Genomic DNA, 27,585 nt, shown 5'->3' with positions numbered 1-27,585 from the left:
GTGAGCAAGAAAGAAAATCCCCCACAGTCCCACAACTAAAGTACTGGCCTACCCTTTTTTTCTCTACATCTGTATCTACATATGTATCTTTTTTACAAAAACAAGGTCTTTCTGTACCTAACATTTGTCACTTTGTTTCTCTCCTGATACCATCATAAAACTATTTCCATGCCATTAAGTGGGCTTTCTCCTCCCCCTAGAGGCCGCTCCGTGTGGCACTGCTGTGGTTGATCTTCCCTCACGGTTTTTTTTTTTTTTTTTAAAGATTTTATTTATTTATTTGAGAGAGAGAGAGCACATGAGGGGGGAGGGTCAGAGGGAGAAGCAGACTCCCTGCTGAGCAGGGAGCCCGACGCAGGACTCGATCCCGGGACTCCAGGAACATGACCTGAGCCGAAGGCAGTTGCTCAACCAACTGAGTCACCCAGGTGCCCGATCTTCCCTCACTGTTGAGCGCCTAGAAGACTCTCCCGTTCTCCCTGCATTTATAACTGGGGCCGCCATTCACCTCTCTGTAGGCTCCTATTTCTTCTGTATGTTAGACTTTCCTTGGATAATTCTTGAGAGTCAAATCATTCTATCAAAGGTTTATCAAGATTCTAAAGCTTTCTATATGTGATGCCTGGTTGCATACTAGAAAGGACAGAAAATTATGTAGTTGTGGGACTTTGTGCTGGTTTTTTGTTCACTTGTTTTTGAAAAATCCAGAGCTGACTTTTGCTTTGCACACCTGACCCTGGCTACCAGACAGCTTACGTGGTGGGATGGGCAGATGATCAGGTTGGAGTTCTAGTAATATTTGTGAAGAGATGGTTTTCACCCCGGGCTCCAGGGGGAATCTGGGGAAGGATGAAGGGAGTGGGGGGGGTGCCTGGCACCACCCCCACTTCTCTGCTGGGCTCCACTTGAGTTTTATGTCAGGAAAAGTTCTGCTGATCTTTTTTTTTTTTTTTTAATATTTATTTATTAGAGAATGAGAGAGAGAGAGCACATGAGAGGGGGGAGGGTCAGAGGGAGAAGCAGACTCCCTGCCAAGCAGGGAGCCCGATGCGGGACTCGATCCTGGGACTCCAGGATCATGACCTGAGCCGAAGGCAGTCGCTTAACCAACTGAGCCACCCAGGCGCCCCTCTGCTGATCTTTTAAAAAGTTTCAAAACCACTGCTAGCCTATCACCCCCTTACCAATAAGCCATGTGACACCGGGACCTCTCTGTGCAGCAGGAGCCAAAGGACCTAGTTGATCTGGCCCTTCTGGGAGGTGATCAGACGCAAGACCCCCCGTGAGGACGCATCTGGGGGGTACAGAGTGGTTCCACCTCTGCAAAATGTTTTTTATGGTAGCAGCTCTGAGGACATTTTGCTACCTGGGGCGGGGGGCTGGGGAACCTGGGGAAGGCTGGGGTATAGCCAGCTTGGCTTCGGGGCCAACGTGGGATTGTGCGCACTTGCTGGCTTTGAGTTCTGGGTGCCCCCCACTCACTAGGTGGGAGAGTGGGGTCACAGTGAAGGAAGGGAGAGATCCGGGATTTCCACAGCACATTCTGCACACACACAGCAGAAGGCTGTGAGATCACAGGACATAGTGTCTCCAGTGCAAATAGTCAGGAGGCTCAAAGACAAGATAGAGATCACCGTACAGGGGTGGGGGGGGGGTGTCAGTGCTTATGGAAAGGCCCAGGGGCGGGCTTTCAAGGAATTGAGAGTGTGGCAAGAGCCCAGGGAGGGAGGAGAGCAGGAGGTCCCCCACGAAGGATGCACTGGGGTTTTCGATTTCATCCTAAGAGCAAAGGGAATGCCGATCCTGCATTCAAGCAAGGGAGTGACAGGAGCAAATGTGCATTTTTTAGAAGGTCACTTGGCACAATATGGAGCCCGGGTTGGAAGAGCACAAGAATGAAAGGAGGGAGTCAGCAGGGGTGGCCGCCTGGTAGGGGGGAGAGCAGGGGCAGTGAGACCAGGAGGATGGAGGACACTGCCGGATTCCCAGGACAACCCACAGGACCCGGCGATTGGAGGTGGGGGCGGAGGGGTGTCCAGGTGGACCTCTGGGCTGTTGGCCTGCACAGTGGCTGGATGGAAGGGCCCCTCCTAATCTAGGGAAACCAGGAGGGGGACAGGGCCGAGCACGGGTTCTGTGAAACTCAGCTTCGAGCTTTTGCGTTGGATGCTTTGGAGACAGCGGGTGGACACGTACCCCTGGGCACCCTGCCCAGAGCCCTCGGCTCACTGCGCAGCCGCGGGCACCCCTCAGAGGCCGCCTGCTTTGAGAGACCTCTGTCTGGATCCCCCCGTGACTCTCCCTCAGCGTCCTGTCGCTTCCATTCAGTCCCAGCGGTGGCTGCCTCCCCTTTGGAAGGGAACTCCCACCGGGGCAGGCCCCTCGGCTCATAGCTGGAGGCTCACGAAATACTGTTGGATGAATGAACGAGATGTCCACGAGGAAGCCAGCGTGCAGGTGTTTCCAGGTCTCAGCTCCGAGGAGAGGAGACAGGAGAGACACACGCCCCGAAGCCAGGCAAGAGCGCCAGAAGCTAGCTCATGGAACTGGAGCAGACGGGTGAGACCAGGTCCCCCGGGAGGCTTGAGGTCACGCATATTCCGTCTCCATAGGGGGCACGTTCCTGTCCCCCTAGGGTTTGCGGTGCTGGGGGGCAAGGGGACACAGGATTAAAGCAACAGTCACAAAGAATGAACTACTGTCAGAACATCAGGTAGGACAGCAGAGGCCAGGAGGCACCCAAAGCCCCTCCCCACCCCGGAAATCCACCACCCTAGAAGGGAGGGGGGAGGGCTGTGTGAGGTGGGGGCAGGAGCAGAAGGGGGCGGAAGGCTGGTCTTAGGGAAGGGGTCCTGACGGTTTGTAGCACTTGTGATTGCAGAGGCCTGAGTGACACAAGCTTTGACCCCCTTCCCCTGAGCTGCACCTGCTTGCCAGAGGGTCCCCAGGCCATGAGGGTCGGTGGGGGTGTTTCAGGGTGGAAGCCCAGCTCCAGTCTCCTACTGGAGGTCACCGGGGAACTGGTCTGACTTCCTAGATCCATTCGGAAGAAGGTGCCTGTCACCCACATTCAGAGGTGAGGTACCTGTGCTGGCTGGGGTTCAGAGAACGGGGAGTCTCTCAGGAGGAGGAAGGGGGGACAGGCATTTGCGAATGTCCTGCCCGGTCTGGCCACCAACCTGCTGTGACCCTAACAAAGAGAAGGATGTCAGGCTGGATCTGGGGCTGTGGGGAGGGACCTCATGGGACAGTGGGTCTGCTGGCCGGCAGGTAGGCCCTCACAGAGGAGTGCAGGGGCAAAGGGATGGCCTCCCGGGGGCCCAAGGTCATGGCCTTGGCTGCCACCGCAGGGATGGACCTCAGCAGAAGCATGCAGACTGTGGTGACTGTGGGCGGAGCTGCTTGCTTTGGACCTGAAGCACAGAGCCAGGGACGAAGCCTCAGCTGACCCTTGGGGCATCTGTCCTGCCCCCGAAAGCCGAATAAGGACCTAATGTTAACAATGCTTAGAAGCTGCTCAGGGCCAGGTTTCCCACTCGGTGCAGGCTCTGGGGTTTGGGGGGGAACCTCCAAAAACTGACTGAGTTGTTGCTGCCCAGAAAAAGCACATAGGATATCAAAGACAGCGTCCCCAAGGGCCAGAAGAGGAGCACCTCTATTATACGCTGTTGGGTTGGCAGAGAGCAATGCTGGCTGTGACTCCCAGGGGTTTTTCTGCTGCACTCAGGGCTAAGGAGGCAGGGGGAAATTTACTGGGGTCTTTTCATTGTTACCATGGATTCTAAAGCCAGAAAGAGTTTTCAGGTGGTGAAATTTTTTTAACTTAAAAGTTGTTCAATTTTTGGAGAACCAAAAAAGATCGGAGTCCAAGATCTATGTGCGGAGAAGCATTTTCCATGTTTGATGTTTTCCTCTACTTAACTGAATCAAATAGTCACTTACTTAGCTTGAATCCCGTGTGGGAATCAATAAATTCATGCCTACGGCGTCTCAGCCAGAATCAGGCAGTACAGGTCACAGAAAAGCTTCTGGGGCCACTCGGGGCCTTTTGCAGAAGTAATTTTTTCTTTCCCTTTCTTTCTCTTTCTTTCTTTCTTTCTTTCTTTCTTTCTTTCTTTCTTTCTTTCTTTCTTTCTTTCTTTCTTCTTTCTTCTTTTTTTTTAAAGATTTTATCTATTTGACAGAGAGCGACACAGCGAGAGAGGGAACACAAGCAGGGGGAGTGGGAGAGGGAGAAGCAGGCCTCCCCCTAAGCAGGGAGCCCGATGCGGGGCTCGATCCCAGGACCTTGGGATCATGACCTGAGCCGAAGGCAGACGCTTAACGACTGAGCCACCCAGGCACCCCCAGAAATAATTTCTGTAAATGAATTTAACTTCCTTTCAATACTAGTGGAAATTTCCAGATTAATGCATCTAAATGCTGCACATTAGCACAAATCCACATGGCAGGGCCCCAACATGCAGACCCCCAGGCCCAGGACCTGTGGGGTGTTCCATCCCAGTGAGGGGATGTAGAGTTTCCCCTTCTCCACTTGCTGTAGCCCGAACACAGGAAGAACAACAGAGCTAAAACATGCGACACATGGATTTCGACTTTACGGCAAAGTCTAGTACAGAGCTGCCGTCACTGGTCAGGGCATTTTATGACTTTGAGTCCTCCCCACAGCTGCAGAGAGGTTTGCTGAGCTGGGATTTTGTCTAAAGATTTTGTTTTCTTTTTGCCAAGACACTGACAATTTGTCATGAACTTGCAGCTTCCAAACTCACTGTGGTCGGGCTTGAGGAACAGGCTTCTCTATTTTGACGTTATAAATAGTAAAGGGGGGGGAGTTGAATTTAATACTTCATTTTTATTTGGCCCTTTCACTCAAACCTGCTAAACTACCAACTGCATTCACTGATGACTTGACAAAAGGGCTGATATAAATGTCCCCAAGTGACCCCTGGCACAATGGAACAATCTAGAAAAAGACCAAATTAGCAAGTCCCTTCTTCTGCCTTTATGCTGTGTAAACAGCAGGATTACGTTGCTTTTATTTATTTATTTATTTATTTATTTATTTATTTATTTATTTAGGAGAGAGAGACAGAAAGTGTGATTGGGGTTGGGGCAGAGGGAAAGAGAGACTCTCAAGCAGGCTCCAAGCTCAGCCCAATGTGGGGCTCGATCTTACAACCCTGAGATCATGGCCCGAGCTGAAATCAAGAGTTGGGTGCTCAACCTACTGAGCCACCCAGGTGCCCCAAGTTGCTTTTATTTATTTATTCATTTATTTATTTATTTATTTTTAAGATTTTATTTATTTGAGAGAGAGAGTGCTTTCACGAGCCAGGGTTGGGGAGAGGGACAAGCAGACTCCCCGCTGAGCAGGGAGCATGACGATGCAGGGCTTGATCCCCTGAGATCATGACCTGAGCCAAAGTCAGATGCTTAACTGACTGAGCCACCCAGGCACCCCAAGTTGCTTCTAAACACATTTTGTTAAACTTGCATTCCCTCCCCGCTCACAACAAAATCACTAGAATACATGCAACCGGCATGCAGTTCCTAAATACTATCCTATGTAAAAATAGGACCTTGTTGTGGAGTTTTGCTAATAGTGTTACGGGTTCATTCATTTCGACAGAGGACCCACACCAACAATATGAGATGGTAACAATCAGCGAAAGCAGATGTGGGGTGTACAGAAACTGTTGTATCTTCTCTGTAAATCTAAAACTATTCTAAACTAAAAAGGTTATTTTTTTTTTAATGACAGAATGTGGGGAACTGGTCATTTTATAATAACATTGCTTAATGGGACAGTCACTTGAATATTTTTCTTAGGCATTTCCCCCAATAAATGTCTTCACTCTTCCACTTGGTTCCTAAGTGATCACCACTGTATATGCATCACCACTGTCTAATTCCAGAACATCTTCATCACCCCAAAAAGAAACCCCATGCACATTAGCAGTCGCTCACCATGTAGTCATTAGAGAAATGGAAATCAAAACTATAGTGAGACCTCACCTCCCACCCCTCGGGGACGGCCAGAAACGACGGAGACAGACAACAGCAAGTGTGGACGAGGATTTGGAGGAACTGTAGGCCTCGTGATTTCCAAATGCTACGCACCAAGTTACCACGTGACCCAGACCCCACACAAAGACTCGCACATGAAATTCATAGCAGCTTTAGTCACAATGCCAAAAACTGAGAACAGCTTAAATGTCCATCACTGGGTGGATGGATAAGCAAAATTCGACAGAACGGAACACTGCCTAGAAACAAGGACCGGGCTGCTCACACGGCCAGCAGTATGGACGGGTCTCCAAATCAACTATGTTAAGCCAAAGAAGCTAGACACAAAGGAGTACTACAATTCTAGCAAATGCAAACTAATTTACAGTAATTAACAAACAACAAAACAAACCCCAACCCAGAGCTGCAGCCTGAGCTCAGCTCCCAGGCCCCAGTCAGTGCCTAAGGGTGGACCACACTCTCCCCTGCTGGCCCCTGGCCACCCTTCGGCTTGCAATTCCACCCCCCCCCATTAGCTGTTCACAGCCCACACCTGAGGGCGCTGCTGTCTTCTCTCACCCGCCTCCTTCAGGGACCCTGGCCAGGCCCTGAGGTGGGACAGCCCCTCTCTCCCAGAGCTGGCTCCTCCCTGGGAGGGTGACTTCGGGCTGGCTGCCCCCTCTGTTTCCCATCCTCAGCTGAAGTTTGATGAACTGAAATTGGGCCTCTGTGCCAACTGGTTTTCTTTATTCTCAATAAATACTGGGTTTTGTAATTAAAAAAATAACAGATCAGTAGTTACCTGGGGCAGAGGGAAGGATAGATACAAAGGGGCCCAATGCATCTTGAGGAGTGACGGGAATGTTCTTCATCCTGACAGAGGCAATGTTTCAAGGGTGACTACGTTTGTCGAAACTCAGCCAACAGGATACTCTAAATGGATGCAGTTTGCACTACATAAATTATAACTCCAAAAGGTTTATTTTTTTAAAAAGAGAAGAGGGCACCTGGGTGGCTCAGTCGTTAAGCGTCTGCCTTTGGCTCAGGTCATGATCCCAGGGTCCTGAGATCGAGCCCCGCATCAGGCTCCCTGCTCGGCGGGAAGCCTGCTTCTCCCTCTCCCACTCCCCTTGCTTGTGTTCCCTCTCTCGCTGTGTCTCTCTCTGTCAAATAAATAAAATCTTTAGAAAAATAAAGAGGTTTTTAAAAACTCTTTCATTGTCTCAGATGTGTGGCCCCCAACTTGATTAAAGGGACGTGGTGGCAGACAGAATAATGAATGGCCCCCAAAGATGTCTGCACCCTAATTCCTGGAACCTGTCGGACCTAGAGAATTTGGGAGGTGCTTTGCTGCTGGCTTTGAAGTTGGAGAAAGGGCCAGAAGCCAAGGAGAACGGGCACCTCTAAATAGCTGGAAAGGGCCAGGAAGCAGATTCTCCCCTGGGGCCTCCAGAAGGAACGCAGTGCTGACTCCTTGACTGATCTTAGACCTGTGAGACCCCCGTGGCACATCTAACCTGAGGAGCTGTCACATGATGCACGTGTGTGGTTTTAAGCCCCGAACTTTGTGGTTACTTGTTACCGCAGCTACAGGGAGCTAACACGGACCTTCCTGGTATCTGTATGGACGCACTCGGAGCCGAACAACCCTCCCAGCACTCGGCTGATCTCTCTCACCGGCTGCAGGGCTGAGATCCAGAGCTCCTGTGGTTTTGTCATGCCACCCTCGCACCGCCTGCCCCCAGCCCAAGGCCCCCGCCCAGGGCCCTGCCGCTTCCCGCACCTGCCTGACTACTCACACCTGCACCCTCCGCACTCTTATCCTCTGCCTGGATGTTCCAGGTGAAACATTTCCCTGGCACAGCCCTCTCTCCTGAGGACTTGACATTCCCGCTGGCTGGGGCTCAGCTCAGACTGCAAGCCCCCAGCCCACCGCATGGAAACATCCTCTCCCCAGAAACTCGGGTTGGTCATGAGATCGAGAAATTGAAAATAGCCTGCATGTCCGTCGGCAGGAGACTGATGAAATAAGTATGGCACATCTCCAGCCGGTGAAGCCTGGGACGGCTGCCGGCAGTGAGGACAGAGAGCTCTGCGCATGCAGACCTGGAAGTCGGCTCCTCATCCACAGTCTCTGCGTCAGGAGGCGCCAGGCAGAGGTCAGCTGGGCAAACCCCAGACCAAACCTCCTGTCCTCCAACCCGCCGTCCGCCACTCACACCTTAGCCTTGGACGAGCTGCTATTCCTCTCGTGCCTCTTGTCCCTTCAACTGTGCAATGGGGACAAGGACACTTTGCCTATATCCCGTGATCCCTACCTCATTGCACTGGAAAGGTACATAGCATTATGTGCCATTCTTCATAAATAAAAAAGCAAATGCCAGTTGCAGAATAGCAAGTTAGGAGATTGGCTCTCCGTACATATTTAAAAGCCTGAACATATTTTAGGAGTGTATTGAAGAAGCAAACCAGGGAGCAGAGCTAGCTTTAGGGGTGGAGCGTGGGGCCTTTCTGAACGCGGGGGGCTGTGTCGCGGCATGGGCCTCACACCCCTAAAGCTGCGCCATCTTGAAATTTTTGATAATTTTTGAACCTGGGGCCTCACCTTTTTGTTTTGCACCAGGCCCCTCGATTATGTAGTCAGTGCTGGCAGGAAGGGACTTCCCACCTGACTGCTAGGACAGCTATCCCTGGGGAAGAGGACCTCGGCAGAGTGAAAGCCGCAAGGATCTCCTGGAAACTTCTGTGGAGTCTACAACACCTGGGGATTGCTTCCTACCCCTTAGAGCTGCTGTTAGCTGGAAAGAGTCCATAGCGCAAAGGAGCTTTGTCTGTAACAGGAGTAACGAACCACTGCTTGTTACTTAGTGAGCATGACTGGGGGAGGCGGGGGCGGAAGAGCACTGGAGGACAGACAGATTAGAGAGAAGACCCTGGGGTCAGAAGCCTCGACTGACATGTGCCAGGTGACAAAGTGGGAGAATCCAGCTCAGACCAGCTTCAGGGGGAGGTGAGGAGCCAGCCTGGTTGTGCCAGGATCAGAAGCACCCCCAGGTGGGACTTGGCTGGACCATTGTCCCTGTGCCTCTCAGGGCCCAGGGAGGAGGTCTCTGGCTCGCCCAGCTCACTCTGCATAGCCCCAACCCCAAAGATGGAGAGCCTGGGATGTGGGCCCCTGTCTCCAGGGGACAGGTAACGGGGCTGGGTGTTCGGAACCAGCAGCTGCTCCTTGGGTGAGGACAGGCGGGCAGGGGCAGCAGCCCAGGGGGGCAGGAAGAGAAGATGGAGGGGCAGGTGCAGGTGCAGACCCCCTCGGACCAAAGCCCAAAGTCGGGAGAAAAGCAGCCACGTGGATGGGTCTCACTTTGGCTGCATGGCCACCAAACCTCGAGGGGCCTTCTGCAGCCCCGCAGTTCCACTCCTGGGGGTGTGCTGGGTGCTCCTGGGAGACTTTCCACACCCTCACTTCCCGCCCTCATTCTCAGCATCTCCTCCCCTCTCCTCTGTCAGCCAATGAGCTTGCTTCCTACTGCACAGAACAAAACCCCAACACCCAGGAGAGAGGTGCACAGACTCGCCGGCCATAGCTACCAGCCACGCACAAGCTCCCCTGCCCCTGCCCTCCTGCCTGTGGCTGGACTGTCCACACAGCCCTCCAGGGCCGCCCCCTCCGCTGGCATGCGCTCCCGCTCCCTCCTACCGCGCCACCCCATCCAGTCCCCACCAGACTGTTCCTCTGTTATCAGAAGACACCTTGCTTTAGGGTGTATGGCGTTCACTGAGCTACTCCTTCTGCTTTTTGGAGGGTTTGAAATTTTCACAATATCCAGTTGAGGGACCACTACCCTCTCTGCCTGCTCCCCCTCCATCCCTTCCCTCCTTTACAATTCAGGTCAGGGGGGAGGGGGGGAGGTGTGGGGTGAGGACAGCAGCTGTGAGGCGGGGTGTGGAGCCCAAGCAGGGGGGGGGCGCCTGGTCTGGTGGCCCCCCACCCTGCTTTGTTCTCCCCAGTACCACCCACCCTGCAAGGTATTAGAAACGCATTTGTTTCTTCTTTCTGAATCATCGGCTCCGCCCCCCACCTCAATGTCCCGGAGGCTGGGACTTCGGTCACAGTATTCTCACGGCATAGGACCACACGTCTGGTGGCATTTGACATGTGTTGAATGGGTGAGTGAAACTTATAGCCCCGCCCCCCTGATGGTGGCACAGACACAGATGGGGCGAGGCGACACCTGCAGTGATGGGGGAGGAGAGAGAAGTGAGCCGTGAGGCGGGTTTCTGCTTTGGCCACGGGGTGAAGAGGGACCACTTTCACTGCGGCGGGAAGGAAGTGAAGGACCGGGCTAGGCTGGGCGGGCAGTTGGGTTGGGGTCACGTTCCGTTGGAGGGGACTGCCAGATGTCCCGGTGGAGACGGCACAGGGCTGCCGGCGAGGAGCGGGGGAGCCGGGAGGGAAGCCCCGCGGGGGACGCAGCGGCCCCGGGCGAGAACCGCGAGCGGCTGGCGCGCTGGGGAAAGGCGGAGCGGCTGGGGCTGCGCTGCCAGAGAGCGGCTCTGGAATAATCTGCCGCTTGCGTGCAGGCATTGAGAAAGGAATAGGAGGCGTGGAGAAACAACATTTTCAGCAGAATGAGCTTGCAGTCTCGATACCTGCCCGCAAACCAGCAGCGGCCCAAGCGCAGCAACGCAAGGGGTTCCGCGCTCGCCCCACCCCCGGAGGAAGCTGGGCAGGAAGGAGAGGGAGTTCCCTGGGCACCAGATCATTAGCTTGGCAGAGTCCCGCCCGGCACACCTTAGCCAAACGCGCGGCCGGGAGCGGCGAAGCGCGGCTGGGCCAGTGGTGGCGTTGACCCCCGCCGCCACCAGGTGGCGCCCGTGCCTCCCTGGCGCCCAAGCAGGAGTCCCCGAGGTCGGTGCCCCGCGCGAGAAGAGGGGCTGGCCAGCCGGGAGGCCCCGCCCCGGGCTCCACCTCTGCCTCTTTGTCGGGTGCAGCCTCGCACCCCATCCTGTCCTCCTGCGGGGGTGGGGGCAGCCCAGGGTGGGTGCGTGGGTGGTGCTGGGGCGGGGGTGGGGCGGGCATCCAAAACTGGCCTCCAGACCAAGCCTCCAACAGACTTCGCTTTAATTTCTGTTCAGTCACTTAATGCTGCCTAAAAGTAAGCATGCGGCCTCACTTCCCTCACCTGTAAAATGGGCACATAATCCTGACCGCGCAGCAGTGTTGTAAAGATTAAATTAGATGGTGATGATAATACACATACACTGAGCTCTTACTAAGGGTTGGGCATTGTTCTAACCACTTTACATATAACAGCTCATTTATTATTTCTTTATTTCTTTATTTAAATTTATTTTAAGTAGGCTCCTCACCCAGTGTGGGGCTTGAACTCATGACTTTGACTGAAATCAAGAGTCACAGTCTTTCTTTCTTTCTTTCTTTCTTCCTTTCTTTCTTTCTTTCTTTCTTTCTTTCTTTCTTTCTTTCTTTCTTCTTTCTTTCTTTCTTTCTTCGCCCCTCTAACACCTCATTTTAATAGCTCCCTTTTATGTGGAGTGGCTGAGGACAGAGCCTGGGTCTCCCCTGCAAAGGAAAGAGGCATCCTGCTGGCCCTGGGGTGCTGCTCAGGACTGAGGGGCGACTGCTACCCAAAGAGGGCAGAAAGAGGGAGGGACGCTTCTGACACCCAAGGCCCAGAGCCTCTCTTGTTTCCAGTCCTGCAGCCCAGCGGCCCTGCTGCAGGCGGCAGGGGCAGCTGGTGGGGGCAGAGCCCACCCACCACTCAGAGAGCAGCAGAGGGACCAGTGAGGCCGACCGTGCCCCCTGGCCTGTCCGTACATGGCTCCTGCTGTGGTCTGACAGCCCCCAGGCTTCTGGGAAAGGCACCCCTGTCGTAGCGGGTGAGTGAAGGCCACAGGCCAACACGCTGTGTTCAACCTCAGAGACCGGGGGGGGGGGGGGGGGCAGTGCCTTCTCTAGGGGGTAGCCAGGTTTGGTGGGCCTGGGAAACTCCACTCAAGAGTTTTGGGGAATGTAATGCCCAGAGGTAGCCGGAGGTAAAGAGGCGATGGTCAGGAAGGAGGTGTGGGTGAAGCTCAGGGCAAGACCCTCTGCTCAAGGCCTGGGAGAAACTAGGGCCAGAAGGGCGATCTCCTGACTCAAGGCCTCAGATCTTTGGAAGCCGGGGCCAGGAAAGACGGGGTGGAACTCTGTGAGGGGATCCCCAGATGTCCTGGTCTGCCTGCTGTGGTTTGTCCTGGCATGGGTGAGCAGGGTGAACTGGGCGTCATGTCCCGGGGCCGGGCGAGCCAGGGTCCAATGTGCGATCGGGTGGGGTGGCCTTCGGAGCATTCTCTCCCCACCTCATCACCTCACTCCTGTCTGGAGACCTAGAGCCGGCCTCCCCTCTTCTCCTTGGGCTCTCATTCTGATGCTGCCTCTCGGGCCCGAAACTATAGGATTGGGGCTACCCTGAGTCCCAGGCCTGAAAGGGAAAGAGGGTTCTGGACTCACCAGAAGTTCTGAGTCCTTTGGGCTGTGAGCCAGCTGAGGTTATCAACACTTGATTTTACTGGGGGTCGATCCCTCCCCCATGACTGTCAGTTGGCTGACTTCCCCTCCAGGGCACCCCCACCCCCTCTCTAACAAAGGGACCAGGGCACTTGGGCCTTCCAGCTCACACATTGCAGGAAACTGAATCTCAGGGGATGAGCCCTCAGAAGCCTTTTCTTACCACCAGCTTAGACGTGCTGAGATGAAGGAGCCAGAAACAGTGCTCCCCCCTTCTGCCCTCCCCCGACCCCCCTGTCCGCTCACAGGCCCAGAACAAAAACACGCCACAAATAGAAATCGAAGTCTGAGAAAGAATCAAGGAGCCATGACCCGGCCGTGGGAAATGCTGTGTGGCCTTGGCCAAGTCACTTAACTTCTCTGAGTCTATTTGCTCATCTGTAAGCTAGGGGGGTTGTATTAACCTTGAGGAGCTGCTGGGAACAGGTGAGAGAAGATGTAAAATGCAGAACACAGATGTAATGTTTGGCCTAAAAACAAGGCCCCTAAAAATACAGCCGAAGGAAGGGTCTTTGCTGGACTCTGCCATCCGGCCCCCCCCCACAGTGCCCCCCTTCCAGTTCGGGCCGGGGCTGCCCCATCGCCACTTTCCTGTAAGGCTGCGGGTGGAAGGGGGCTGCCACATTCTCTGGGTAGCTGCTGCAGGCTTGCTCTCAGGCTCCACTTCCTGTTTTTCTCCCCAACGAGTTTTGCACCATTGCTTTCATCAGAGCAGGCTGGGGGGTGGGGGGTGGCGAGGTGAAGGCAGAGGCCCGCCTGGGAAGGAACCCTGGGGGTCAGAGGATCCCAGGGCGGCATCAGGAAGCCGGGGAGAGCACTGGCCTGACGTGCTCTGCCATCCAGCTGCCACGTTTTGGACCCTGTGGTCTCCAGCTTAGAGCAGATTCAGCAGTGGAGGTTGGGAGGCTGGGGGTGGGGGTGGCAAGCCGGGGGGGCTGCCTGATGGGAGGAGCAGAGGGGGCCTCGTGCCCATCCTCCATCGGAAAGCGGTGGTTTTTCTAGACATGGGGGCGGGACCTAGGAATGGACGGACCCAAGCTGAAGCCACACCTCTGAAGGAATGAGGGGTGGAGGGGCTACTCTGAAAGGTGAGGCTGGGCTCCCTGAGGCTCCCAGGTCACTGGGTGCTGAGCTCCCGCTGGGAGGAAATGAGGGCGCTGCTCCCACACTGGCAGGACCAGGACCTTTGTCCTTGCTCTCCCCTGGCTACAGACCCCTGACCCTTCCACTGGGCAAAGACCCTTCCACTGTCCAGCCATGACTGGGTCATTCATTCATTCGTTGGTCCCACATTCCCACACACTCAGCTTGTAACACTCTGCGTGCCCAACACAGAGCTCGGGGCCCGGATACCAGCCTGGATCCGCGCGGAGGCCCCGCTCCCAGGAGCCTCTGAGCACCCAGGCTGTCACACTTGAGCAGACCCAGCCTGGAATAAAGACCCTTCTAGACAAGGGGGCTCGGTGGGTAGTATCTGTGTGAACTGGCCAGGCAAATGAGAAGGGGTAGGGTAAAACAAAGAGTTTGGGAAGGGTACTCCAGGCAAAGGGAACAGCATGAGCAAAGGCCCAGAGTCAGAGAGCCTGGGGAGGTCTGGAGCTGCAAGAAACAGCCCAAGGGGGCGCCTGGGTGGCTCAGTCGTTGAGCGTCTGCCTTCGGCTCAGGTCATGATCCCAGGATCCTGGGATCGAGTCCCGCATCGGGCTCCCTGCTCAGCGGGAAGCCTGCTTCTCCCTCCCCCACTCCCCCTGCTTGTGTTCCCTCTCTCGCTGTGTCTCTCTCTGTCAAATAAATAAATAAAATCTTAAAAAAAAAAAAAAAAGAAACAGCCCAAGGTGCAGCACAAAGGGTGAGGTGGGAGAAGTGGTGGGAGGAACCCCAGGGGGCTGGCTGGGTTGCCTCCCTTGATTATTAGATGCCTCGAGCTTGTTCTCCAGCCACAGCTGACCCCATACCCCAGTGCAGGTCGCTGTCCCAGCCAATAAATGGCTTTAAGGGTCAGAATCAGTCCCTGGTAGGGGCACCTGGCTGGCTCAATCAGTAGAGCGGGCAACTCTTAATCTCAGGGTTGTGAGTTCGAGCCCTACATTGGGTGTAGAGATTACTTAAAAATAAAAAATCTTTTTTTTTTTTTTAAGATTTTATTTATTTATTGACAGAGAGACACACAGAGAGAGGGAACACAAGCAGGGGGAGTGGGAGAGGGAGAAGCGGCTTCCCGCGTAGCAGGGAGCCCGATGTGGGGCTGGATCCCAAGACTCTGGGATCATGACCTGAGCCGAAGGCAGTCGCTTAACAGCTGAGCCACTCAGGCTCCCCCAAAATAAAAAATATTTTTAAAAAAGAGGGCAGGAAGGAAGGGAGGGAGGGAGGGAGGGAGAGAGAGAGCAATCAATCAGTCCCTGGTAGCTGAGGCAGGAAAGGGGACTTTTAGCAAAGGTATGGGGTATTCTCATGGACCCCAGAGATGCAGCCTGGCTTTGGGGAGCCAGAACTCTTGGACACTTTTTCAGCGCTGCCTGCCTGTCCCCCATTTGCCCACCGGCGTCGCACCTGCCAAGCTGATGTGGCCTGGATCCCTTCACCCAGAGAGAACTAGGTCCAGGTCCCAAGCCCTGGGAAGCAGGAATCGGTTATGGCCAGTGGTCAAGTGGATATGCTGCTTTTCTGTCGTGACTACGTGAGGAAGGGCTACCAGGAAAGGGGGCCAGAGGAACAGCCCAGTAGCCTGAAAGCCAGTGGCGTCCACTCTAGGCCATTCCGTTTTATCCTAGCCCCCCACCCAAACACGTGCTTAATTCCTTTGGCTTTCCCCAGATAGCTCCATTCCAGTTGCTGTCGCTTAATCTTTATATCATGAAGTCCACCACAAATATCTCTCCCCCTGCCGAAGGTAAGGCAATCCGGGTCAGGTCAAACTGCGGCTTCCAGAACTCCATTCTCAGAGCCTCTGTCTCCAGCGGACACCCAGCCCCGTCTGTTTCTACTGAATCTCCTCTGAGGTGGCTCCCCCGGGTCCCCCTCAATCTATAGACCGAGTGATCAGTTTCACCTCTCCTTCCATGCTTGATCTATGGAGCAGAAAAGGGAAGCACCATACAGGCAAGGTAAATTACACATCAGGAACAACATACCGCATGGGGTTTGCTCTGCTGGTTACCTTCTCTGGCTTCTTTGTTGGCAAACATGGCTGTCCCAGGTTCTGCTCACTGGGAAGGGGTCCCTTCTCTGGGGGTCTTTCAGGTCTGCCCTGAAAGGTTCTTGGGAAACCTTTTTCTAGGAGGGACCCAGCTGCCCTGGTAGCCTGCTTCATATTGGTGCTGGGACCTGGGCCGAGGGTAAGACATCACAAGCCCCAGTGTGCCAGGTTTTAGGGTTTCCTGGAGTTTCAGTCCCCACAGAAGCATCGTTAACTGGCTGCCAATTTTCTTTTGGGTCTTGTCATTAACCAATAACCATTGCCATGAAATCCTGTCTGGTTGAATATTTGGTCTTAGGCTGGGTCATCCCCCAGGGTTAGGGTGTCTCAGCAGCAAGCAGGGCAGCTAGTTTCTTCTTTTAGCCTAAAGGTGAAGAGGAAATCATCATCTAACTTGGGTGGAAGAAGCTTTTTCTCTCTGGGGCGCCTGGGTGTCTCAGTCGTTAAGCGTCTGGCTTCGGCTCAGGTCATGATCCCAGGGTCCTGGGATCAAGCCCCGCATTGGGCTCCCTGCTCAGCGGGAAGCCTGCTTCTCCTCTCCCACTCCCCCTGCTTTTTTTAAAAAAAGATTTTTCTCTGATTTCTCTTGGAATACTACCCCTACCTGCCTTCGCGCCACTTGACAATGAGAGGCTAAAGGACCAGAGGTTAAGGATTATTCACTCCTGTGGCTCTTCCCAGATATCCCTATTCCAAAGCTAAGCTCACAGACTTTTCCGTTTTGTCTGAGACACGGGGCATGGCAGAGAGTGTGGCTGATGCTGTGCAGCAGGTGCATGATTATCTGATGCTTGCTTGTCACTGGCTATAGGAAAAATGGGATCTCCCTTCACATAAATATTTGCCTTGCTTTCCCCCAATAAGGCTGCTAGAAGTAAATCATATACTAATATGCTGGATCCTTTGCTACCATGTTCTGAGTCCCGTGAGACCACTGAAAACAGTTCAACTGATCTGTTACCACAAAGCAAGAGCTGCTGGAGTTCCATCCAAGAATAGGGAATCCTCAACACCCCTCATTCTGCCCCAGGTCACCTAGTTTCAATACTTTCCTTGAAAAGCTCTTTCTTTCTTTTTCTTTCTTTCTTTCTTTCTTTCTTTCTTTCTTTCTTTCTTTCTTTCTTTCTTTCTTTCTTTCTTTCTTTCTTTCTTTCTTTCTTTCTTTCTTCTTTTTTAAAAGATTTTATTTATTTATTTCACAGAGAGAGACACAGTGAGAGAGGGAACACAGGCAGGGGGAGTGGGAGAGGGAGAAGAAGGCTCCCCGCGGAGCAGGGAGCCCGATACGGGGGTGGATCCCAGGACCCTGGGATCATGACCTGAGCCGAAGGCAGACGCTTAACGACTGAGACACCCAGGCGCCCCGAAAAGCTGTTTCTTTCAATGCTGCACTTCCAATACTGATTTCTGTATTAATTCTGAGTGTTGTGTTTGTTGTTTCAAAAAACAAAAACCAACTCAAGAGAGTTTGTACTGGGTTGAATATTATCCCTCCAAAATTCATGCTCACATGGAACCTCAAAATGGGACCTTCACTGGAAAGAGGGTCTTTGCAAATCTAATTAGTTAAGATGAGGTCATCCTGGATTAGGGTATCTTTATAAGAAGTGGGAAATTTGGACAAAGACACAGACACACAGGGAGAATGCCAGTGAAGATGGAGGCAGAGATCAGAAGAATGCTTCTACGAGCCATTGAACGCCAAGAATTGCAGGCAGTGCTGGAAGATAAGAGAGAGGCCTGGAACAGATTCTCCCTAGAGCCTCTGGAAGGAACCAACCTGGCCAACACCTTGATTTCAGACTTCTGGCCTCTAGAACTGCAAGGGAATAAATTTCCATTGTTTTAAGCCATCTGGATTGTGCTAATTTGTTACAGCAGTCCTAGGAAACTGATACAGATTTTAAACAGAATACAGGAGTAAGGCAGAAGGGCGTAGGGGACTTTCAGAGGAACCCAAGGGGAAGAATGCAAGGACATTCTTGATGCAAGACAAGGAACCGAAAAGTTGCCCGAAATTGTCTCTCTCACCTGCGATCCTCTCTTCCTCTCTGTGCATCTGCTTGCTGGTTTTCTTTCAATCTCAGTCTCTGCACGGCAGCTCCTCTGATTTCCTCAGTCCTGTCGAGAGGCGTAAGTGGCTCCCAGCACCCAAGGGTCCTGGGTACCTGAAGAATCACTACGCTCTTGGTTCTAATTCCGCATTCCTGAGGAAGCCACTGGTTGGCCAACCTGGGGCCAAGTGGCCACCACTGAGGCCATCACCTTGGGCATGCTTCAAGGCCGGCATACCTGACCGGAGCCTGCAGGTATCCCCACGCAGATGCACAGAGAAGTGTTCCTGGAGAAAGGAGCTGGGTATACACCCCAGGAGCACCGGGCTCTTGGCATCTAGCACCTCCCCACATTGTAGTTCCCATTGGCTGAGGCCCTACTATCCACTGATGGACTTCCCTGATGCCACCTGTATTCCCAAAGGAGTCCTTCTCCAGGGGCTTCTCATCCCTCCTGCTGAGAGCTGAGGCCATGGGGTCATTACCCCAGTTTGACTGGAGCCCAGGCAGAATGGAGCAGCGGCTCATCCGTCGTTCTGGTGTGAACAGCAGTAAGAGGGATTGTTAGCTCTGACTTGGGGAAAGGAGATAAAGTTCACGTTTTTGCAGTTTTATTACACATTTGGCATAATGTGAACAGAAAGGAAAAATGGCAGGGAAAACATCTGTAATGCTCCTCCTCCGAGGCTTTCACAGTTCAGTCACCTCCCACTACATACGTGTGCATACGTCACGCTTACACGGTGGCGATCCTGCACAGAGGCAGTTCAGCGTTGAACTTGATCCCCTTGATGATGTCACCATTTCCCATGATGCTACGGGTCTCCAGGATTACCACTTTTCTTTGCTTTTCTAAATTTATTTATTTATCTGAGAGCAAGAGCACACGCATGAATCAGGGGAGGGGCAGAGGGAAAGAATCTTCAAGCAGACTCCCCGCTGAGCACGGAGCCCGCCGTGGGGCTCGATCACACCACCCATGAGATCATGACATGAACCGAAACCAAGAGTCGGACACTTAACCGACTGAGTCGGACACTCAATCAATCCCCAGGCGCCCCAGGATGGCCACTTTCAATGGCTGCACACTGTTCCATTAAGTGGATGTACCATGCTTTCCTCCGGGCAGTTCTGGCCAAGGGGAGAAGGCAGACCCTCCACAGTGTTAAGGTGACACATTTTCTTCTTCCCATTTTTGGTTCACCGTCCAGCTTCCTGCGATCGCTGGTCCAATAGACCCCACACCCTTCCTGTCACCTGACTTCAGAGTTCTAGGAAGGCTGCCCCCTAATGAACTCCCACCTGCCATCTGGGTGACCTCGGCGAGTTACCTGCAGCATTGCCTTCATTTCTTTGTTTGTAAGATGGGGATAAGAACAGCATGCACCACACAGGGTTCCAAGGGAGATGAAACAGGGTAATGCATGAAAACAGCCCGCGCTGACAGCTCACTATAGTTCTACTTTTTTCATTCGCTGTGTAGCCCGGATGCTTTCCACGAGGCCACGTTTACTGGTTCCATACATGCTATAACAAAGCACCACAAACCCTGTGGTTTAAAAAAACAGAGATTTGGGGCACCTGGCTGGCTCAGCTGGAAGAGCGTGCAACTCTTGATTTCAGGGTCGTGAGTTTGCACCCCACGTTGGGTATAGAGATTCCTAAAAAAATATATATATATAAATAAAAATAAACAGACTTAAAAACCAAAATCCAAAACACCAGAAATTTATTCTCTCACAGTTCAGGAGGCCAGAAGTTCAAAATCAAGGTGTCAGCAGGGCCACTCCCTCCAGAGGCTCTAGGGAGAACTCTTCCTTGCCTCTTCCAGCTTCTGGGGCTCCTGATGTTCCTCGGTTCGTGGCTACATCTCACCAACCTCTGCCTCCAAATGCACATGGCCTTCACCTCTGTCTGTCTCGACTTTCCCTCTGTCTTCCTCTCATCGGGACGCTTGCCATTGGATTTAGGGCCCACCCAGATAATCTAGGATGACCTCATCTCCAGATCCTTAACTTAATTATATCTGCAAAGACCCTATTTCCAAATAAGGTCCCGTTTCCAGGTTCCAGGGATTAGGACTTGGACATACCTTTTCGGAGGTCACCAGCCAGCCCCCTCCAGGTAGAAAATGGCTTTCCTTCTTCTTCTAACTCTTCTCTCTCTTCAACATTCATGCTCTTTTGTTCTCTTTTTCCTGTCTGGGGAAAAAGTCACCAGACATATGTCTTCTCATTGAGGTTTTTGGGGTTTCGCATGGGGGTGCTCCTCAGAATCGATGACTTTAAAGATAGATATCTATCTGGAGGGGTACTTATCTAGATAGAAGGAGGTTTTTAGAGCAGGTGGTAATGTGGTGGGACACAGGACCGGAGCAAACCCCAGCTCCCCTTAGCACTCCCTCTTCTGCGCCCCGTTTGCGAAGCTGTGACTGTCCCCAAACCGCTTTCACTGAAAGATATGTTAGTTTTACAGGCTCTCTGAAGCTGGAGTAATAAGCGCCATCTTATGGAGGAAGGGACAGACAGGAGGATGTGGGGGCAGGGCTGGGTCTCAGGGTCCCCAGAAAAGGTGCAAAAATACACTCCCCCCTCCATTAGACTCCAAGGGTGGGGAATAAGGCCACGCCTTCTTACTTTCTGCAGCCCCCCCTTCTGTGACTCTGCCCCTCCCGCCCCCCCAAACCATTGTATTCTAGGCTTGTAAGGGAAGGCCCTGTTCCCAGCCCCAGGGACTGATTGGCCTTTTCCGCCTCCCACACCTCCCCATTCTATTATTTTTTCTTTTCTTTTCTTTTTTTTTTTTTTAAAGATTTTTTACTTATTCATTTGAGAGAGAGAGACAGAGCGTGCTTGAGGGAGAGCAGAAGCTGGGGTGGGGGGTGGAGGAGGGACAGAGGCAGAGGGAGAAGCAGACTCCCCGCTGAGCAGGGAGCCCGACACCAATCCCAGGACCCGGGGATCATGACCTGAGCCCAATGGCAGACGCTTAACCGACTGAGCCACCCAGGCGCCCTATTATTTTTCCTTGAAATAAATGCTTAATTTTAGAACAGTTTTAGATTTTTAGGGAAGTTGCAGAGAGGATAGAGAGTTCGCACATACCCCACACCTTGTCTCTTCTATTGCTAACACCTTAACTACTACAGTACATGTGTCACAGGGGATGAACCAACATTGATACGTTATTATCAACTGCATCCCAACCACCTTAGTTTCACCTACTGTCTTCTCTCTGTTCCAGGAGCCCAACCAGGACACTGCGTAACATTCGCTTGTCATGTCCTCCTTGGGCTCCTCTTGGCTGACAGTTGCTCTAATTTTCCTTGTCTCTGATGACCTTGACCGTTTGGGGGACTGGTCAGGTGTTTTTGTAGACCCCCACTATCCCTCCTCCATCTCTCCCCTCCTCCCCACCTCCTATGTCTTTGCAGTGCTTACTACTTCACGACACTGTATCTTATTTTTATTCTTCATAGTTTCTCTTCGTGGAGTGTAAGCCCCGGGAGGGCGGGTCTTTGGCTTGGACGGTGCTGTATCCCAGGGCCCCGACTGTAGCAGGCACGCAGGCTGAAGGAGTCAGTGTTGCAAAGCCTGGGTCACCCCCAGTGTATGGAGGCAGGAGTTTGGATCCAGCCTCATGACCCCAAACCCTGCTGCTCCCCACCACCCCCTTTCCCCAACACCCCCACACCCTGGACTAGGAAGAGCATTAGAAGGTATGTTTAAAAGCCAACAGCTGTTTCTGGAACACTGACTTGGTGCCAGGGGCAGGACCCTCCCCCCTAGTCCCCGGTCCTGAGGGCCGGAGGGATCCCCCCAGGGTTGCACAGCGGGTAGGGGTTTGGGCTGGGATTGGAACCCAGGCATCTTGGGTTTGGAGTGTTTGTGTTTTACAAAAAGGACAACTCAACTTCTGTTTGGAGTCTCCATTTACTTGGGCCCAGAAACTCAATCTCCAGCAATTCAAACCTGACCCCATAAGGGCCTGGTTCACCTGGGCCACCTCTGAACTATCTGGGTCTTTCTGGACCGTTCAGTCCAGCTGTGACCCGGGATGAAGCACAGGGGCACGATCCATCCACCTCTGAGTCTTTCTCCGGAGGGCACAGCCTGGGGACGGGGGCTGCAAGGACCCCTGTCTTCTTTTCCTCGGGCACCTGCACCTGGCCAGCTCTCCGGGCTCCTCTGAGCCTGTGTCCTCAGAAGTCAGACTTTCCAGGAATCAGTTCTGACCTCGGCCTGGTTCTCCAGGTCTCACGCCCTTGCACCATCATCACCATGACGTTGCCCAGGCAGCCGCTGTCTCATCGCAGGGACCAGGGCCTGCAGTAAGAAATGCATTTTATGTCTTGACTTAATGCACACTCACGCGTACCTATAAACCGGGCAAAAGCCGCAGGCCATAGTATTCTCCCTCCCAAAGTGGAATACAATCTGATCATTTCTATTCTATTCCATTTTTGTAAACTTGACGTGCTGAGCGGGTTTCCAGTCCACTAACGTGTTCATATGTCACACCCTGCTGTGGGGAAATGTTGTTTTAGAGCAGAAACATCCAGTCCCATGGAGCACAGAGACCCTGTTCTAGGATTGCTCGAGAACTAACCTTCTCGGGGGGTTCGCTCTGTCAGTACCGTTAGAAGCAGTTTCCATGTATTATTACCTCGGGTAATTCTAAGAACAATTTTTAAAAGATTTTATTTATTTGAGAGAGAGAGAGAGAGAACAAGCAGGGAAGGGGGAGAGGGAGAGGGAGAAGCAAACTCCCTGCTCAGCTGGGAGCCTGACTTGGGGCTCCGTCCAGGTCCTGGGACCCCAAGGTCATGAGATCATGACCTGAGCCCAAGGCAGCTTAACCTGACTGAGCCACCCAGGCGCCCCTCTAAGAACAATTCTAAATGCCGAAAGCCATGATCAGCATCCCTGTTTTCTCAGATGAGGAGTGGAGGCTCAGACAATTTTAAGTCACTTGCCGGAGGTCACACAGCTCCACAGCAAGGCAGTGCTGAGGAGTTTGGCTCCAGGGAAGGTGCTCTTAATCAAGAAGCTTCACCACACGTTTCTTGGCCAAGGCAAAAGGGCGAGGGTTTGAGCTGGGTAATGTTTGCTTGGGAGGAAAGGACCCACAGCAAAGTGGGCTTCCTGCCAGGACGGGGCACACAGGTGCCTAGAGTCCTTTGTGGAGGGGCTGAAGAGGTGGGCTTCTCATGCTTGCACCCCTGCACTGGGGTTCTGAGGTTGGCTCTGGCTGCCCTGAGATAACCCTGCTTGTGGGCATGTGTGCGTGTCCGTGCTGAAGCCCCTCAAAGCTGAACAAAGATGCTTACTGCATCCGCGAGAAGCTGCACACGCTGGATGGCTTTTGGAGGGGAAGTTTTGCAGGAGAGGGGACAGAAGGAAACAGGTCTGGAGGGCTGTGTGTGCCCCTCCGGGCTGCAGGGCACCTTCTGCCGGCCGGAGCCTCTTCTCCACTGACCAGCAGCCCCTTTAATAACCGAGACCTCTTTCTTCCCTTCCATAACATGGGGCGGAAGGATTGGCCCTTCAGGAGATCATGTGAATCAGGAGGCATTGACTTCCATGCAGCTAAGATGCTCCTTCTCTTCTAGGACTGCTATAAATTCTCCACCATGGCTAGTCTATTTTGTTTACAATTCAAAGGGAACTTGAAGTAGCTTCCTCCAAACACACATGACAACAGTTAAAAATAAAGTGAGAAAGAGAGATCAGAAACCATAGAGAGGAAGGCAGAAGGCGAGTCTATCGGGAACTTGAGAGACAAGGGAGAGCGATGGCAGAGCCCTGTGTTACTGTCAGCCTCTTTCTCCTGGCACCCCGGGCAACACAGGGAGATCCTATGGCGCCGTCTCAAAACGGAAATGTGCTGGGTTTTCAGGAAAGTGAAACTTCTAGAACTGGGCCATAGGCAGCATGATATGGTCAGAGGAGCAGTTAGACTGGCCCCCAAATGATTAAACTTTCCTGAGCCTTGGTTTTCTGATCTGTAAAGTGGGGCTAAGATTGCCCTTGGGAGATTGTTGTAGGGATCAGAGATAATAACAGGTGGAGCATATCTGAGCATTTGGCATGCCTTGGGTCCCTGTCTCGCATGTTACAGAGCATGATGCGAATGGCTGTCAGCAAATATTCAGTGAAGCGTTCTTCTGAATGAGGCAAAAACATTCCTCATCTGCCGGCTTCTTACACCAAACTCTGAAAGCCAGGGAGTAAATTGTTTAAACTGCAAACTAGCAAAAGCTGGGCTGGGGCAGGTGTTCGGAAACCTCAGGGCAGGCTGCTTACCCTGCCATCAGATTTTCTCTCCGATGTGCCCATTTCTCTTCTGGCACCCTGCAGTGGGCTGGAGACCTCTGCCAAGGACCAGTGAGCCGGGCCTGGGGTAGGAGTGAGGCTGTGAGCCTGGGATGTTTTGTTGGGAAGGATGTTAGGGTACGTTCCTGGGGACAGACCCAACATTCTTCCCTAAAGGGACAATATGGTCCCTTCTGGCTCCTCCAAAGATGTCTAGCTGAGAATTCAGAGCCTGCAGCCTAGATCTTAGAACACCGGAAGCGTTTAGTACCCAACGGGTCTTGCCTCAGTGCTCTCCCCTTTCCTGGCAGGACACGGAAGTTTCTGCTCCTCCCTTTGCTGCAGCCAGAGCTGGGCCCACGCTGGTCCCGGAGGCCAGGGTATTGCATGGGTAGAAAGAGTCTTCCCAAGTTTCAGGTTCCTCCTATCTCCAAGGGGACCAAACGGGTGTTTTACCTCCCAGACCCTGTTGGAGAGGGTCCTTTAAGTCTAAGCAACTGACCGACTCTTCCGCCATCACACCCCAGAAGGATTGGAAGCCACTCTTGTAATCTGGCTACTCCCACACCCCCTCCTTGCTCTTGACTCCCCCAAGCGTGGAGGCCACGTCTTCCCTCCAGGGCTGAGCCAGTGGGACTTTGCTCCAGTCTGTCTGCCCGGCCTCTTGGACCGTCCCTGGAGCCCAGCCCCGTTGCTCTTGGCACTGGGGGGCACCCCCCGGGTGCCTGGAGCTGCGGCCGCCGCCGCCTCCCTCTCCCGCCCTCCAGCCTTTCTCTAACCACTGTGGAAATTCTTGGTGTGTGAATGTGGAAGGCGTGGGAGTTTTATGGGCTTTAGGACCTTTATTTGGTTGTTTTCCTTTGTATAAAAAGAAAACTTGTTTTGAAGAAGGGCAAAATGCAGCTTCCAGAGACACCTGGGATGATGCCCTTCCAGCCGCAGACGGGGTGCAGATTTGGGGGGTGGAGAGGACGGGGGCGGGGGGGGGTGCAGACTGGCGGCAGGAGGACCTGTTGTTTTTCCTGTTGCAAGTAAAAAGGAAACAAAGTGGGAAGTGGAGTGTGCGGGCTGTCAGCAGGCGGGGCGCCCCCAGCGCGCCCCGCCTCCCTCCCTCGAGGCTCACTCGCGCCCAGAGCCTTCGCTCCTAGCGGCCGCCGGGCCGAGCCGCCCAGCGCCTGCCCGCCGCGCCGGGACGGTAAGCACTCGCCTCCGGCTGCGTCTGGGGAGGTCGGGGGGAGCACCGGGACCCGGCGCTTCGGGGACCTCGGGGACCGGCTCGCGGGCGTCTCCCGGTGCCCGCAAGCGGTGCGCCCCGGCCGGCTGCGCCTCCCGCGTCTGGAGAGAGCCCGGCAAGGGGCGCCCCCCGGGCTGGCCGCCGGGGCCTGGGCGCGCACGGCTCCCCTGCGCGGCTACCGCGCGCCCTGCGGGGCCCGACGGGGCGTTCACGGGCGCGGCGGCGGCGGTCCGGCTGCGCTCCCAGCGGCGGGGCATGGAGCCCGGCAGCGCTCGGCCGCGTGCGCCCTGCCCCGAGCGCTGGCGAGCCGGCCCACGGGCGCTCCGGCCGCGCTCCCACGAGCCGTGCAGCCCGGTGTGCCGTCCCCTGCGCCCTGGCCCTGCGCGCCCTCCCCGGCGCCGGCGAGCGGGCACCGGGCTGGGGAGCCGCCGGAGTCGAGTCTGCCGGGCGCCCCCCTCCGGCCCCGCCCGGCGCGCCTGGGGGCCCCGGGGCCTCGGGAGCCGCTTGCCGCGTGTTTACTGCAGCCGCCAGCGGAGACCAGCCCCCGGATCTGCGGCTGAGCCTGGGTTACGGCGGCAAAACCGCCTCCAGCTTTGCATTTCCGGACTCCCCCCCCCCCTTCTTTTTAATACTCTTACCCGTAATTCAGCCAGAATGAGGCTTCTTTTTTTAAATCGGGTTTCCTGTTTTTATTTAGGCTTCCTTCTCTGCATCTTCCTTGAAATCTGGGAGAGGGGAGCAGGGAGACCTTTGGTGGGGACCAGGATGCGGGAGCACGTAGCGGGCGGTGCTCTGCCCGGGTGGGGAGATGGGGGTCCAGAGAGCCAGGAAAAGGACTAATGCGAGGCCCCGAAAAGCGCGCTCCCGGAGGGGACGAGGTGGGGATGGGATTTCCGAGGCTGGGGTCGGGCGCCTGGGGCGGCCCGGGCTGGCGGTCCACGTACCAAGTGGTCCCGCGGCACCCTTGGGATCTGCCCAGGTTGCGGATGGAGCGCTCGGGAGCCCTCGAATGACCGAGTAGCTTTCACTTGGTTCAGATCCCCTGGAAGGAGAGAGCTGAAGGTCTAGAACCCCAACAGATTATGCAGTGGGGCGGCTTCACCTGGGCTCCTGCAGAAAGCCCCACTGCGCGCCGCCCGCCCCGGCAGAAATGTGCTGCACTGTCCCGCCTGTATGTGGGGCAGGTGTGCCCTCGGTGTGTATGTGTGTGTGTGTGGGGGGGTCCTCTTTCAGGGGCTTCGAGGGTAAAGTTCGCCGCTCCAAAGGGACCCTGAAACTGAGGATTCATCCCACTGCTCACTTCCAGGAGAGAGGATGGTGCTGGAGCGCCTGGCACTGCCTTGGTGTTCTGGTCAAGTGAACGGTACTCCTGGGACTCTTCCCGCCCCCCTCACAAAGAATCAATCGTTTTTACATACGTGTTTTCAGTTAAGCAGTCGTAGGAGCTGACTGATGTCTCCATTTTCCAGTGGGAGAAACTAAGGCCCAGAAAAGTTACATAACTTCTTTTTGCAAGTAGCTGATCCAAAACCCGCTGAACAGTTCCATCATCTGTAGGTGCTGCGGTTTGCCGATTAAGGAGAACATTTCCTAATAGTTCTCTTGGTGTAGGGACGAGGACCCTTGGAGGGTCTCTTCAGAGATGCGGCCTCTAAGGGACCCACCTTGGTAATACCCGGTAAAAGCTGCCCCTACTATTCACCACCAGGTTTGACTGCGGTGATTAAGTGGGCATAAAGAACCTTCTGATTAAGGAGGCTGTCACCAAATATAAAGAGATGGGAATAGAACTTTCTCTTCCGTTCTCTAGAGCACATATTTGCCAACCCTTTATCGTTTCCACACCCTGCTGTGGTTTGATTTCTCAACTTCAGGATCCCATCATCCATCGTGCCTCATGAGAGCACCGCCCAGCACATGCTGAGGGTGGTTCTTGTGCTGCTTTCATGAACTCCTACAAGTGGTGGAGGACGCTGGGGGGGAGGGTCATGGGGCGGGGGGCGGTGGGGGGTCGGGTCTCTTGAAACCTAGTTGGCCCTTGCCTGTTCTAAGACATCCAAGCTTACCTCTTTCGGAGCCCCACTGCCCCCCACCTCCTCTGCCCACGTTTAGAAACAGTGCTGGCCACTCAGCAAATAGACATGTTTCTGGAACTAGGGCATGTGCCCCAGGGGCGCTCCTGGCCACACAGATGGTCCCCTTCCACT

At 54.0% G+C, this 27,585-nt stretch overlaps 1 protein-coding gene and 1 long non-coding RNA gene across 6 annotated transcripts in view; one reads left to right on the top strand and one right to left on the bottom strand.

Moving 5' to 3' along the window:
- Nucleotides 1-19,633: 19,633 nt before the first annotated feature.
- LOC118020030 lies at nt 19,634-27,192 on the bottom strand. The gene is made up of 3 exons (XR_004681795.1): nt 26,797-27,192; nt 21,915-22,155; nt 19,634-20,031 (listed from the first exon to the last, which is right to left on the bottom strand). It is a non-coding gene; the product is annotated as an uncharacterized LOC118020030 (long non-coding RNA).
- PIK3CD (phosphatidylinositol-4,5-bisphosphate 3-kinase catalytic subunit delta) overlaps nt 25,275-27,585 on the top strand; it is a 46,780-nt gene continuing 44,469 nt past the window's right edge. For all 5 annotated transcript variants that reach the window (XM_035019846.1, XM_035019850.1, XM_035019848.1 and 2 more), the window contains exon 1: nt 25,275-25,339. The gene's annotated coding sequence lies outside the window, so the exon portion shown is untranslated. The remainder of the gene's footprint in view (nt 25,340-27,585) is intronic.

This window comes from Mirounga leonina, unplaced genomic scaffold, assembly GCF_011800145.1.
Source record: "Mirounga leonina isolate KUSES-001 unplaced genomic scaffold, KU_Mleo_1.0 Mir_173, whole genome shotgun sequence".
In the NCBI taxonomy this organism is placed as follows: domain Eukaryota; kingdom Metazoa; phylum Chordata; class Mammalia; order Carnivora; family Phocidae; genus Mirounga; species Mirounga leonina.
This window is presented reverse-complemented; position numbering and strand designations above follow the sequence as displayed.